Here is a 13,804-nt window from a genome sequence, read left to right on the forward strand (position 1 = left end):
CACTTGATGTAACTGAAATAAGATCCTTGAGTATACATTTTTATTTTTATAGTTAGCAATGAGAATAAGGATTTTTTGGTCATCACAGGAACTTTGCCGGCTTGTTCCTGTGGCGAGCAAATGCATCCTCATAACCTCCAAAATTAAAAGTAAAATATAAAGGAGCATATTTGATATCTCTCATCAATAGAACATTATTTAGTCACACAACTATAGAGAAAAGTCAGGTTATTTAACTTAGAACTAGCTTAAATTTAGGACTGTAACATAGAAACCTGTGGAATTAAATTTTGTCTGAAAAAGATATCTTTCGTTAGCATTTACAGGTAGGCATTTTTAAAAAATACAGGCTCTGAGCAGCTCCGGTAGAAATCTGAAACACGGCAGTACAGGTTAGTGGCTGGAAGGCGGGACTAGAAGTCCTGTCTGAGTGACTGTGGAAGAACCAATCGGTAGCCCCCAAAAGTGTGGGAGGTGGGACCAGGAAGCCGCTCTTCTGGCCAGGCACCCCATGGTTACCATGGTGATGCAAACAACATGGAGTCCGCTGCCCATTTTTGGGGCAAAAGTTCCCCAAGTTTTCCTAGCCGATTGCATTTTGTTTGATTTTGTCTGCATTTTCCCCGCCTGGCCAAGATCTTACTGCGGTAGCAGCTTGTTCTGTCTCTGGACCGCCCCTTACACTCTGGCTTCCGGGGCCCAGGGCGGGCCCCTGTTCCCATTTCCCTGCTGCGGTGGGCATCCCTGAGCATCAAACTTGGAACGACACTCGCTGCTCCAATGATTCCCCTTGCCACATCGGGGCCAGGGGCCAGGGGCCAGGCGTGCCTTCCCGACCCCGTCTATCCCCTTCGGGACAATTTCGTTTAATATGTCCCTCTTTCCCACATCGGAAGCAGCCCTTGGGTCGGGCCCCTTTACCATTAAACCCTGACAATCCCGTTTTGAGGGCAGCGGCCAAAACCTGTCCGGTAATATGAGCTCCATCAATATCCTTACAAGCTCGAATCATGTCATCAACACTCTTTGCTCTGGTAGATTTAATGGCATTTTGGCAATAGGAATTTGCATTTTCAAGAGCCAATTGCTTAATGACCAGCATGGCTTGTTCCAAGTTAGGGAATACTTTTCCTGCTATCTGCATCAATCAGGCTATGAAGTCAGAATAAGGCTCAGAGGGTCCTTGAGCAATTTTTGAAATTTTTGTTTCAGCATTTGAAATAGGTAGAGCCTTCCAAGCCTGAACGGCTGCTGTAGCTATCTGAGCATAGACCCCAGGATCATAATTAATTTGCTGATTTATGATAGCATATTGTCCCGAGCCTGTTAACATTTCAAGGTTACGCCGTGGGAAGCCGGCGTCCTGATTGACTCGGGCTAGCTCGCGACACCTCTCTTGATTTTCACTTTTCCACAACAAAAAATCCCCTCCAGACAACACAGCCCTGCAAAGCTGTTGCCAGTCACTAGGTGTCAGCTGATTGGCAGAGAAAGACTCGAAGAGAGTCAATGTAAAGGGGGCATGGGGTCCGTAATTAGTAACTGCCTCCTTTAGTTGTTTAATATCCTTAAAGGCTAAAGGAACATACACTCTGGCCGGCTGTCCATCGGCATCCAGGTTTTCAATTACTGGAAAAGTTTGGGCTATCTTAGGCTGCCACTGAACACCCTCCCCCCCCCCCCCCCCGCCTTCTGGGGTTGTCCTCGTCCCAATCAGGGTTATAAGGAGGGAGCTCAACAGCGATCAGGGCCGTAGGTGCTTTAAATCTTGACTTCCTCATTGGACCCTCCAGTTCCTCCTCCTGCCAGCTGTTACCATGGAGCCCAGTTAGTAACTCCCTTATCTTAGAAATGTAGTCAGCACTGTGAAGCCCAGCTCAAGGCCAGAGGCCTTGTTTACATATTTTTGTGAAAAACTAGTAAGGGAGTGTCCAGCTCCTGGAGTGCTGATTTTTCCCAGATAGTAGCCAAGTAAAACAGGGCAACATGAAAATAGGAAGTTTATCTACATTGAACTTTTTTGTAGAGATTCTTTTGCTGAAAGTCCTAAAATCAGCCTTGGTGAATATTCTGGAGGTCAGTTAAGACTTTTCTGTGGGCCTGGTAAGGAGGGGGAAGATGAGAAGGCGGGGTTGAGAGCAGCTAGGGTGGATCTAAGAATGAAGAAGGAGATATGAAAGAAGAATGGGAAAGGGGTAAGGACTCTGCCATTTGCTCTTCCTGGACCTGATTAAGGGCCTGTTCGAATTCAGCAAGCTGCTCCTTAATCTTCACTTTATCAGTTAAAAGAGCATCCTTTACCAATCTCCATAGAGAGAAAGTAGCAATCGGGACTCTATCCGGACCCTGGTCCCTCAACAACTTTTGGGGATCCTGCTTTACCAAATCCCAATCACTGTTATTGAGAAAGCCTCCTGTCAGAAACCAAGGACAAGCCTGGGCTATAGCTTCAACGAATTCAGTTGCTGTCTTGGTTTTTATTCCTGTTCCTTGTTTGCTTAACAGTTCTTTAACTTCGTTGGCCAGACGAAGTTTCACTGTTGAGTTACCCATGGTACGTACCCTGTCTCTTTAAATTATCTTTAAACCAATCCTCCCCCTTCTCCCTTAGAAGGTGAGCCTCGTCCGCTTACCCCTGCTTTCCAGATCCCGGTGAGGACCTCCAAATGCCGCATCCGGCCTCAGGAACCGAGTCCGGCGAGGGACGTCGAGGTTAAAAAATAAAAAAAAAAAATACACAGGACACCAAGGTTCTTCATCCAGGAGGAGGCATGTGTGCGCTTTATTATCAGAGTTTGTTCCCTTATATACTTTCTATAACTGCAGTGGAAATTTAGCCAAAACAGGGGAGGAATAACACCTGCTACTCTTGGGTTACCGTGACCGTCCCTTATCAGGAAGCTCCGAGAAGGCCAAGATGTTCCCAAAAAGGCACATATGTCTGAGGCAGATAAACATGAAACCGCAAGCCTGCGTCAGGACCCTGTGAGCTGGCCACTTTGACATGCAGAACAAGGAATTCGGGGCTGGGCCCCAGGGGCCAGGGAAGGCCTGCTACCAGCACTAAGCCACGCCCAGGTCAGTTAAACCAGATGCTTGGGGGTGGATCCGGCTTTGCACCCTTGAGAGCACCCAGAGCCCCAAGGGAGGGGGTGATGAACACCAGGGGCTGAAACTCCGCTCCTGAGGACTCCACCTCTCCAGGGGGTTTTCAGGCTGTCCAAGTCTTGATTAGGTTTAGATGATCCAAAAATTGGAGTAAAGTTGGAAACATTTTCCATAATAAAGGAACAATCTCCTGCTCAGCTCCAGCAGAGGCCTTGGAGAGGAGACCCTGCTCCAGCTTCCGCCACAGGGAAGGCGCGTCGTCCCTGTGGGCCTGGCCCAGGACAGCTGCCCAGGTCAGCAGCACCTCCTACCTGTGTGGCCTGTGGGCTGGAGAGGGGCCACCTCACCAGGGCCTGTGAAAAGGGGCAGCTGCTGGCCTTGCTGAGGGACCTGGTGCTGTGAAACCCAGGAGAAGAGACGGTCTCCAGCAGCTGAGCCTTGGCCCCACCTCACCTCACCTCGGCAAGTCCTTCTGAAAGACTCTGATGTCCACGACAGGGAAGCCCACAGGCTTGGGACCTGGAGGGTGGCCACAGCAGGACAAAGGGAAAGCCCCTCACTGAAGGTGAAGCCAGAGGACAAAGGTGGGGCTGCTTGGCCAGCCATCCCTCCTCGTGAAAGTGTCTGTTGTTGGTCATTCACTTGCCTGTTCACTACCCACCCCCACTTACCCACCCACCACTCACACTTCCACCCATCCACCCACCCATCTAGTCGTCCACCCACTCAACCACCCACCACTCACACTTCCACCCATCCACCCACCCATCTACTCGTCCACCCACTCAACCACCCACCACTCACACTTCCACCCATCCACCCCTGCATCTAGTTGTCCACCTACTTACCCACCCACCACTCACACATCCACCCATCCACCCACCCATCTAGTCGTCCACCCACTCACCCACCCACCACTCACCCACTCACTCATTCATCCACTCACCCACCCATTCACCTACCCACTCACACTTCCACCCACCCATTTACTCATCCATCCATCACCCATTCACCCACTCACCCACCCACTCACACATCTACCCACTCATCTACACATACATCCACACATCCACTCACCCACCCATCCACCCACCCATCTACTCACTTATCCACTCACCCTCCCACACATCCAGCTACTTACCTACCCACACAAACATCTACCCATCCTCCTACTTACCCACCCACCCACTCATCCACTCACCCACCCATCCACCCACCCATCTACTCACTTATCCACTCACCCTCCCACACATCCAGCTACTCACCTACCCACTCACACATTTACCCATCCACCCACCCACCCACCCACCCACTCACTCACTCACTCAACCCATCTCCTCCAGAGCATTCAACATGCCAAGTGCTGCTCTGTACCCATAGACACAGGAACTGCCCCCTCGGGGACATTCACTGGGACAGACACAGAAGCTGATGCACCACTCTGCAGCAGCTTCGGGTGGTGAGTGCCATGGGGAAAAGCTGACGGGGCCAGCAGAGAGGGCAGGGAGCGGGAGGCTGCTCTCTCTCTGGAGTGGTCAGGTCATTTGGTATTTTCCTTGTCAACTTGATACTGTTGTCTGTGACTGCTTACAGAATTATAACCTCTGATGTAATATCTTGAGATAATGCGCCACCACCTATAGGCTAGACAAAACATAAGACTGACTTCCAGTGTAATTCTGACCCCAATAAAATGGACGTTAAAGTTGAAGCCCAGTACTTCTATTTAGGACTGGTAAAACTGGTCTGCTAGATAATTAAAGCCAAAACTTAGAGATTACAGATAAAAAGGGTCAAGGAGCATAGCCAATATTTGGCTCTTGTCCTTTGAGGTCAGCTTGAACCCAGGGAATGATGGGGACCTCTCTAAGTGCTTTACAAGTTGGGCCACATGACCTCTTTATCAGGAGGATCAATGAGTCAGACCCTAGAGAATAGGGAGCCAACCAAGGCACATTCTGCAAAGAGAAGGGTCACTGGAATGGGAAATGAATGTCCCTAGCGCTTCCAAAGGAAGTCACATGTGGTCAGCAAGACCTTGACCTATCCTAGCAGATGGCCCTAGGGAAGTAAGAGGCTTCTCACAAGTTCCCAGGACTGACCCCCTAAGGAATTTCAGCTGATTCTTAGCAGTGGATAGGGACAAGGTCAATTTTGACCAAGTTGGTCTAGAACACGTGGCAGAAGGTTTACAAAGCACAGCCATACATGGGACAGCGTTCATAGCTTCGGTGGCACAATTGGTGGCAAAGACATTAGAGATCACCAGGAAGTTACAACTAAATAGACTGTATCAGGAAACCCACCTGCCCTGGACCAGTGTTGCCAGTTGCTCTGTGCATAATCAGACAAGACCCTCCCCTGCGAGATCCTCTGTGGGAGGGCTCCTCTCCTTACAAGAAGTGAAAAGATCCAACAATTAAACATCATGTCACCCCTTTAAACCAGGAGATGCTAATTGGGTAAAAAAAGTAAAATAGAATGTCCAACTCCTGAAGCTTCTGTGGAGGGGTCCGTTCACTGTCTTTCTGTCCACCCTGCAGTAGTGAAGAGGGACAGGCGGCCCCTGGGCTCATCACGGCAGAGTAAAACCAGCTTCTGATGGTTGGGAGTGCACTCCCGATCCAACTGCACCCAGCGAACTGACCACCCAAGGTAGAGGAGCTGCACCCCAAGAGGCCCCAGGGCAAGAGCCCTCCAGTCACTCTGGACACTGACTACGGAGGGCAGAAGCCTGACTGCTAGCTGGATGAATGGGCTTCTCCTACTCCCCATATTGGCCCATTTCCTGGGGTACCCCCAGGCACTCCTGTTTGCTAACATACTGACCTGAATTGTCTCCTGCTTAGAGGCCATGAAATTTCATGTGGTCCTCCAGAGTCACCAGTGGTGTAATCAGGAGGACATGGGCAAAGGTGATGCTCTTAAAAGAGTATAAAAGGGTCTCAAAATCGGGGGGGGGGGGGGAGGGGGGGGATGTGATGGCAAAACCAGACCCTGTGTGAGATGAAATGACAAAACCAAGCAAGGCCTGGGAAGGGTCAGCTCTCCTCCCGCCCAGCCTTCCTGGGGGGGTGGGGGGGTGCTAAATGACTGCCCCAGGAGTCTGACTTCTCCCTCTTGATATGCAAACAGCCCTGGGCCAGGCCCTCCAGGTCTAAGGAGCCTGTGAAAGGGCCCTTCTGCTGTCTCTGGGAGCATGCTCTATGTCAGGGGCCCCACAAGGCCTTCAGCCACACAGACTAGGAACTTTTTAAAAAAGACAAAAGCCCCGGTGACAGGAGGGGTCCAAGATGACGCCAAATGACCTATGAATGTCGTGAGAGCCTGTGTTTCCACAACAGTGGGGCCCTCGGCCAAGCACTCCAGGACGGGTTCCCTCTGGAACAGTCCTCCAAGCAGTGGCGGGAGACACACAGGGGGCTCTCCGCTCTCCTCTTTGGCTCTGTGACTGCCCTTGGAGTCCTGAGGGGCCTCATCTGCTCTCCCCTGCCCTCTGGCTCCCGGAGGCCTTGGCTGGGAGCTGCAGTGCTGTCCCTAGGAGAGGACAGGAGGCAGGGGCACTGCGGAGCTGGCTGGGCCTCCTCCTGGGCCTCTAGATGCTGAAGGCTAAAGGAGAAAGCTCCAACTGAGGCTGGGTGCTCAAGGCCAGAGGCTCCACCGCGGCTTCCTGCCAAGGGGCTCCAAGTGGGAAACGCCACCAGAGCATGGGAAGGAGACTGCACTTGAGCTTTGCCTTCTTCGTGTCTCAGGGTGGTTGGTTTCCATCTCATGGAGTCAGCAGGCATTCCCAGGGCCCGTTCCCGGCCAGGGTCGGGCTCCGCCTAGGGCAGCTGGTCAGGAGTGCCACGTCTCCCAGGCAACCCCACCAGGACAGCCTTCCGCCCGGGCAGGGCTGCAGTGTGCTTTCGGGGTAATGGAATGGAGGTTTGCAAACTGTTAAGGTCCGAGCTCTGGGGGAGGGGACAGGTTGCCCACATAGCACAGCCCTGAACCCAGACCCTTTGCCTTCCTGCCTGGCTCTGGTGGCTGTGCTGCCCAAGGCCCCCGGACTATGTAAAGCCACGGGCCACAAAATAAGAAGAGGGGGGTGAAACCAGGGGTGGTACAGTGTTGAGGATCCAACTGTTCCCCCAGTTGGAGATTGGACACCCGAGAAACACCGAGGCGAGAGCAGAGGGTTAGGATAGCAGGACAGAGCAGGGAGGGACGCAGAGGAGGGGGCCAGGCTGGTGCTGGGGAGTGGGCTCCTGCCCCTTCACCTCTCTTCTCGAGCCCCTCCTCCCCTTTACTTGCCTAGGAGGCCACAAGGGAAAGAGCCTTCCAGGGTGCCTCTCATCTGCCCAGAGGCAGGCAGCGGCCACAGGAGGTGCTTCCGGAACAGCTCCTGGGGAGGGCCACTCCCTGGAGGCAGTAACCTTGCAAAGGTGGGGGGAGCTCTGCTGGTATCAGCATTTTATGTCCTCTTGACTCATCCCCCGTCTTCCTGACCCAACCATTCACCACCTACACTGACTGTCCTTTGTCCCCCCAGGAGGGGGCATAAACCTGGCAGCTTTCACTTTACCAAAGAGCGACATTAGAGCTTTAGAAGGTATTACTGCCATCGTAAGCACCTTGGAGAAAGTTTTGAAATTAAATTAAATTAACTTATTTATTTATTGGTTCTGGGGATGGAACCCAGGCACACTTTACCACTGAGCCACACCCCCAGGACTTTTTATCTTTTATTTTGAGACAGAGTCTTGCTAAATTGCTGAGGCTGGCTTTGAACTTGTGATCCTCCTGCCTCAGCCTCCTGAGTCACTGGGATTATAGGCGTGTGCCACAGCATCCATCTCCTTAGAACAAATTACAAGAAAAGACATCATCTCAGACTGAAGGATAGTCTTCTAAAGTAAACATTTTTACTCGTTTCTCATTTATTTAATCTAATTTTACCAAAAACTTTTGAAAAACCACTACTATGGATGAAATTGGGTCCTCCCAACATTCAAACGTTGAGGTTCTAACCTCCAGTACCTCAGAACATGACCTTATTTGGAAACAGCTTCAGTGCAGTTGTAACTAGTTAAGCTGGGGTCACACTTCCGGAGTGTGGGTCCCAACCAACCCGGCCTGTGTCCTTATGGAAAGAGGAAGGAAGTGTGGACACACACACCATGTGCAGGTGGACGCCGAGCTCGAGGGACACTTCTAGAGACCAAGGTCACCCAGGAGGCCAGCCAACCCCCAGAGGCTGGGGCTGGGGCAGGGGCCCCTTGCAGCCCCCCACCCCACCTCTTAGGTCTGCAGGCCTCAGATCACACCCAAGAAACACCAACGGTCACAGAGTCAAAGCAGATTCAGCATTTTGTGTCAAAGCTTGTATCTGCATAAATACAAAATTCTGAGACGTGGGAAATCCGGCCCTGGTAAATACAAATCACACCAACCATGCCTCTGCCAACCTGGGATTGCAGGAAAGACCTGATGATCCCCCACCCATTTCTCACCAGCAAATACTTGCAGGAGCACATTCTGGCACATTGCAGAGACAGCCCCCTTGAGCGCCAGGCGGGGACTGTGCCCGGCGGGTTTCTCCAACCTGAGCTGCCAGCCTCAAGCATGATGAGGCGTGTGCTGCCATGTGCTGGCCGTGGCTGTGAGTCTGCAGGGGTCGAGCAGGAGGACTTCGAGTCAATACGCCACATTTCCATTTGAGAGCAACTTGCTTGCTCTAACAAACTCAGAGAATTTTAGATGGAAGGCCATCGTGTGTTTAAGCCCCAAGGAATTAATTCTTTTCTAAACAGCAAGCCATTCATGGGAAAGAGAACTTGTTTGGCATTCACAACTTTTTATTAAAAATGTAATGCAGAAAACAAACTTTTAGTTCTAATTTTTATTGTTAACATCTTAATGTATTTCTTTCCACTTACCAAAGATAAAGTTTGGACAATATTATATAGTTTTGTATCCTGTACCTTTACATAACAAAAAAACTCACATGTGGAAAAAATAGTTTTTACAATCTTCAAAAATAGTCTGTTGTCTTGATGCAAAGCAACGTTTTCAAACCAATTCTACATTGTCAGACATAAATGTTTTTCCAAATTCTTAATCTCATAGTCTTCAAATCACAGTGCAGCGTGCATTCTTCTGTGTAAACATCTGGGTAAGCAGGTGTTGAGATTTGAGATGTGGGTAGCACTGTCAACCCTTGGGCCACTGCTCTGCAGCTTTGCATTCTGTACTTAACTTCGGGGCCTTTGTTCTGGTGGAGAGTGTGAAGGAAGAACCTGCCTTTCATATGCTCCAAAGGCCCTGTGTCCTCACGGGTCAGTCTGGTCTGCATCTGGGACCTGCTTCTCCACAGGGGGCAGGAGCACATGCCAAAGACCCCTTCAGCCTTCCACGGGCTGCAGCTGCAGGGTCCTCCCACAGGCCACCATGGCCCGTCCCTGTCCCTCGTCTCCTCCAGCTTTCCCAGAGTTGTTTTCATCTGCTTGTTCCTTGCTACATTTTTTAAAATTGATTTTTAAAATCAGAAACTCTGTGCACCTCCAGGCTATTGGTGTGAAGAGTTAGACCCTGGAGCTTCCTGCCCAGCTGAGTGACGGAGTGATCATATTGCCTGCAACCGTCTACAGTCTGGGTTCTTCCTCCCAGTGATGGTGCCAGGACTTCTTTCTCACATTTGATGGCCTTTCTAGAAGCTCCAGGACAGGGTGACAGCTGGTTGGTCACGGTCATAAACACAGTTCCTCCTGAACTTCAAAGTGTCCACAGCAGGTACCTCACTCTCCAGATGATGTCACCTGGCTAAAAGAGTCTTCTGTTGAGGAGAGTGTCCTTCTCTTCCAACTCTGCCAAATGCTTGTATCAGAAAACACTTGAAACCTTCACAAGTAGTCGTAGAACAGGTGACAAATAACCACATAATGTCAAGCCTTGTCCTGTTACTCCAAATTACTGGATTAAAGCACTGTCCCACAATGAGCTGCACTTATAATCTGGACAGAGTCATAGTAGATTGTTCTTTGAATACACTGAAAAGCACATTACTGTACACAGATGTACAGTCTACAGCAGGCATGTATTCAGGGCATGCATGTATGTATGTGTGTCCATGAATGTGCATGCACATGTGCAGGAGTCAAGTGCATGTGGGTGCATGCACATACAGTCATGTGCATGTGGGTGGGTGTGTTACATGTGCATGTGTGTGTCCATGTGCAAGAATGCATGCACATATACTCATGATGGGTGTGCATGTGCTCGTGTGTGCTCTGTGCACAGGGGCTTATCTGCAAGCACATGTGCACACAAGCCAACAGGACACAGCTCCATAGACAGTTCTGAGGAATTCTCTTGACTCAGGTTTTTTATTTTTGTTTTTTTGGTACTGCAGATTGATCTCAGGGGTACTCAACCACTGAGCCACACCGCCAAACCTATTTTATTTTATTTTTATTTTTTTTGTATTTATGTAGAGACAGGGTCTCACTGAGTTGCTTAGCAACTTGCTTTTGCCAACATGGCTTTGAACTCACAAGACTCCTGCTCTGCCCCCCGGGCTGCTGGGATCATAGGCGTCGACACTGCACCTGGTTTGACTCAGTTTTTTATTCCACTTTATAAAAACAGTTTTGTATATGAGAAACTTCTATAAAGTAAGAAGTTTTTAGGGAAATAAAACTACAACACTTTTTCCCAACATTATTTGGCCTGGGTCTGTCAGCTCTTCACCCTCTGAGAACACATTTTCACATAACTTTAACGACAGCTAGGTGTGTGCAGAATCCAGCTATGCCCCTTTCCCTTGCAATTGTTATGCATGACTTTCAACCTTCATCGTGAGCCATTGTCCTCATATTTTAATTCTAAACACTGCATGATGTTCCATTGCTGTTTTATACTGTAACTACATAATGTTCCCACTGTTAGCAAGTTTATTACTGCCTTAGAAACTTCAATTTCATGAGCATCTTTGTGTATGTAATTTTTTAAAGGTTTCGTTATGTTATTTGCTGAGGATAAATATACAGAAGTGGACTGGTGTGTGTCAGAGTGTGGACATTTTAGTGGCTCTTTGCAATTGCCAGCTTGTCCCCAAATAGGACTGTGCTGGACCACTAGGTGTCCCCAACAGAGCACCAACAGACATGTTTCCAGTCATACAAACCATTCCTCAAGGTCCCGGAGGCTGGAAGTGGAGACCCAGGTGCCAACAGGGCTGGTTCCTTCTGAGGGCCTCTGGGCCGTGGACGACCGTAAGTCACCCTTCCATGTGGACACCAGCCGCTGGTTCAAGGCCACTCAAGTGACCTCATTTTACCTAATGACCCTTTTTGCCTAATTTGCCTTGCAAGGCTACATTCTGAGGAGCTCAGGACTGGGACTTCAGCACATGAATCTGGGGACAGGATTCAGCATGTGACCAGTACTGCGCACTGGTCATCTCACCTCTGACTTCCACCCATGCACCTCTTCTGCAGGGCCTGGTCAGAGCGAGGGGGTTCAATGCAGCAGTCGAATGAACAGTAGAACGTTCCTTCCCATCAACCCCCTTCCGTTTAGTCCAGATTTGGGGAAAGGCCCACCAACCCCACGCAAAGCAAGGGCCCTCGGCAGTGGGGCCCGAGCAACTGCAGCTCCCGAGGCCCTGCCCCAGGCCCTGTGTCTGGGAACAAGACACCTGCCTTCTCCTCTCCTCCTTCGGGCCCAGCCCAAGAGCCTGGAGCTCACTTTCCAGAAGCTTCCCTGTTCCTACCTTTACCCTCGTCGGTTCCCTTGGGAGCATCCCTGTGCTGAGTCTGTGTGTCATACAGGTGGTGTTGGGGTCCCCTGGGCAGGGGACAGTCCTGGGCTAACAAGGGTGCCATTCTTTCTCCCCAGAAACTTCCGTATGCATCCTGCGGCAGATACTCCCAGGGGGTATCGTGTGTCCCCACATGGCAGAGGGCAGACCACCTGGGCTGGGAGTGGAGGCTGGGAGTGGAGGCCTGGCAGCACCGTTCAGCCTCCTCAGGTTCTGCTTGCCCCTCTCGCTTCATGAGGGGAGACTGGAGGAGGACGAGCCTCTGCTGGCCTTGTAGCCCACTCGGGGGTAGAGTGACCACAGCCTCCACCTGGGAACTGGGGCTGCAGAGCCATGATCCCCGAGCCACCAGGCTGCAGGATAGACGTAAGAAGGGCCAGGGAGGCGCAAGCAGGAGCCCAGCCAGGCGAGGGCACCTGAAAGGAACCTCAGGACACCAAAGCGCCCGAGCACAGGTGTCCTTCCCAGACCCACAGCTTCCCGGCCCATCACGCCCAGGCCCAGGCGAACTCCCAGCAAAGGCTGAGAGGTTTTTGTTTGTTTGGCCAAAGCCCCTCTGTGAGCAGAGCCTGTGGAGTCAGGAATCAGCCACTGAGGGGGAGGGCACCGATGTCACTGTCCTCAGTCAGGGACAGTCTCCTCCAGAGTGGTGGAGCCTCTGGTTCGGCCCTGCCCTGCCCTTGACCTCATCACATTATTCTGGCTTGATTCAGCCAACTGCAGGGATTTCTCTGGGTCACTGAGCTGCACTCAAGCGCTGCGGGGAGAGGGGCCCACGTGGGCTGTGCAAGGGGGAACCCGGTGCTTCCGGAGCTCGCGGAGCCTGATGACCGTGTCATCGTGGAAAGCATCGGACTCACTGGCCGGGTCTTCCACCGCTCTTCCCGCAGGTCCAGCTGGTCCAGGAGCCTCTCCTGCGGGGCCCAGGGTCAGCAGGCACGTCCACACGTTGGGCCATGTCAGCTGGGGAAGCTGGTGAGGGGGACCTTGGTCCTCTGGGTGCCATCCCACCCCTGAGTCAGGGCCACTAAGGTGCTGACCAAGGGGCCCCTCTCTGTGGTGCAGACAAGGACAGCACACACGGGGCCTCTTGTGGGTGTCCCTCATGCTGTCCCTGGGCACCAGTTGTCACCTAGAGCACATGGGGGACCACAGTATCCTGCCCCCGGCAACCAGCCGGGACTGTGAGGCTGATGTTGGTGGAATAACGGGAGCAGAGGCTGTAACCCACCGGCCACTCTCCACCTGCCCCTGGCCACGTGGCAGCCACGCTCCAGGTAGCACTGGGGGCTTGAGCCTGAGCCAGACCCTGCATGCCAAGGTCACTCTGAGGCCACATCATGGGGGTGGGTGCCAGGACGAGGAGGCCAGCAGGCTGGACAGACGCGGGCCGTGAGGCACCTCCCCAGCGCAGACCCCCGTCCTCCTTGGGCTCCTGGGAGGCTGCCACAGGCGGTGGACACCCGTGGGGGAGCCCCCCACAGCTGCCTGGGCTGTCCCTGGAGAACACCTCCTCCAGGAAGCTGTGGCCTCCCAGGTCTGTGACACGCTCTTGTTCCACGGTGACAGCCGGTGCGACCTCACTGCTCGCTCTGGCCCACCCTACTGTCAACCAGAGGCCTCAAGATGTTTGATTCCAAAGTAGTTCACCTGTGTCACTATTTTACAGTCACTCTCCTGGGGACTCCTGGAACCTGGCACTGAGAGGCCATCGTCATGAGCTTCCAGCCACACCCTTGGTCTTCACTTTCTCAGGCGACCTTTCTCTCTTTGCTCCTCCCTGCTGTCTTCTAACCACCTGGCCTCCCAGCTCTTCTGCCTCAGCTCCTGATAGTTCATGCCCCACAACTGGCTCTTTCCTGTGGTTTCCGGTTTTTATTTTACATTCGTAAT

This window comes from Spermophilus citellus (assembly GCF_964194105.1).
Source record: "Spermophilus citellus genome assembly, chromosome: 5".
Lineage (NCBI taxonomy): Eukaryota > Metazoa > Chordata > Mammalia > Rodentia > Sciuridae > Spermophilus > Spermophilus citellus.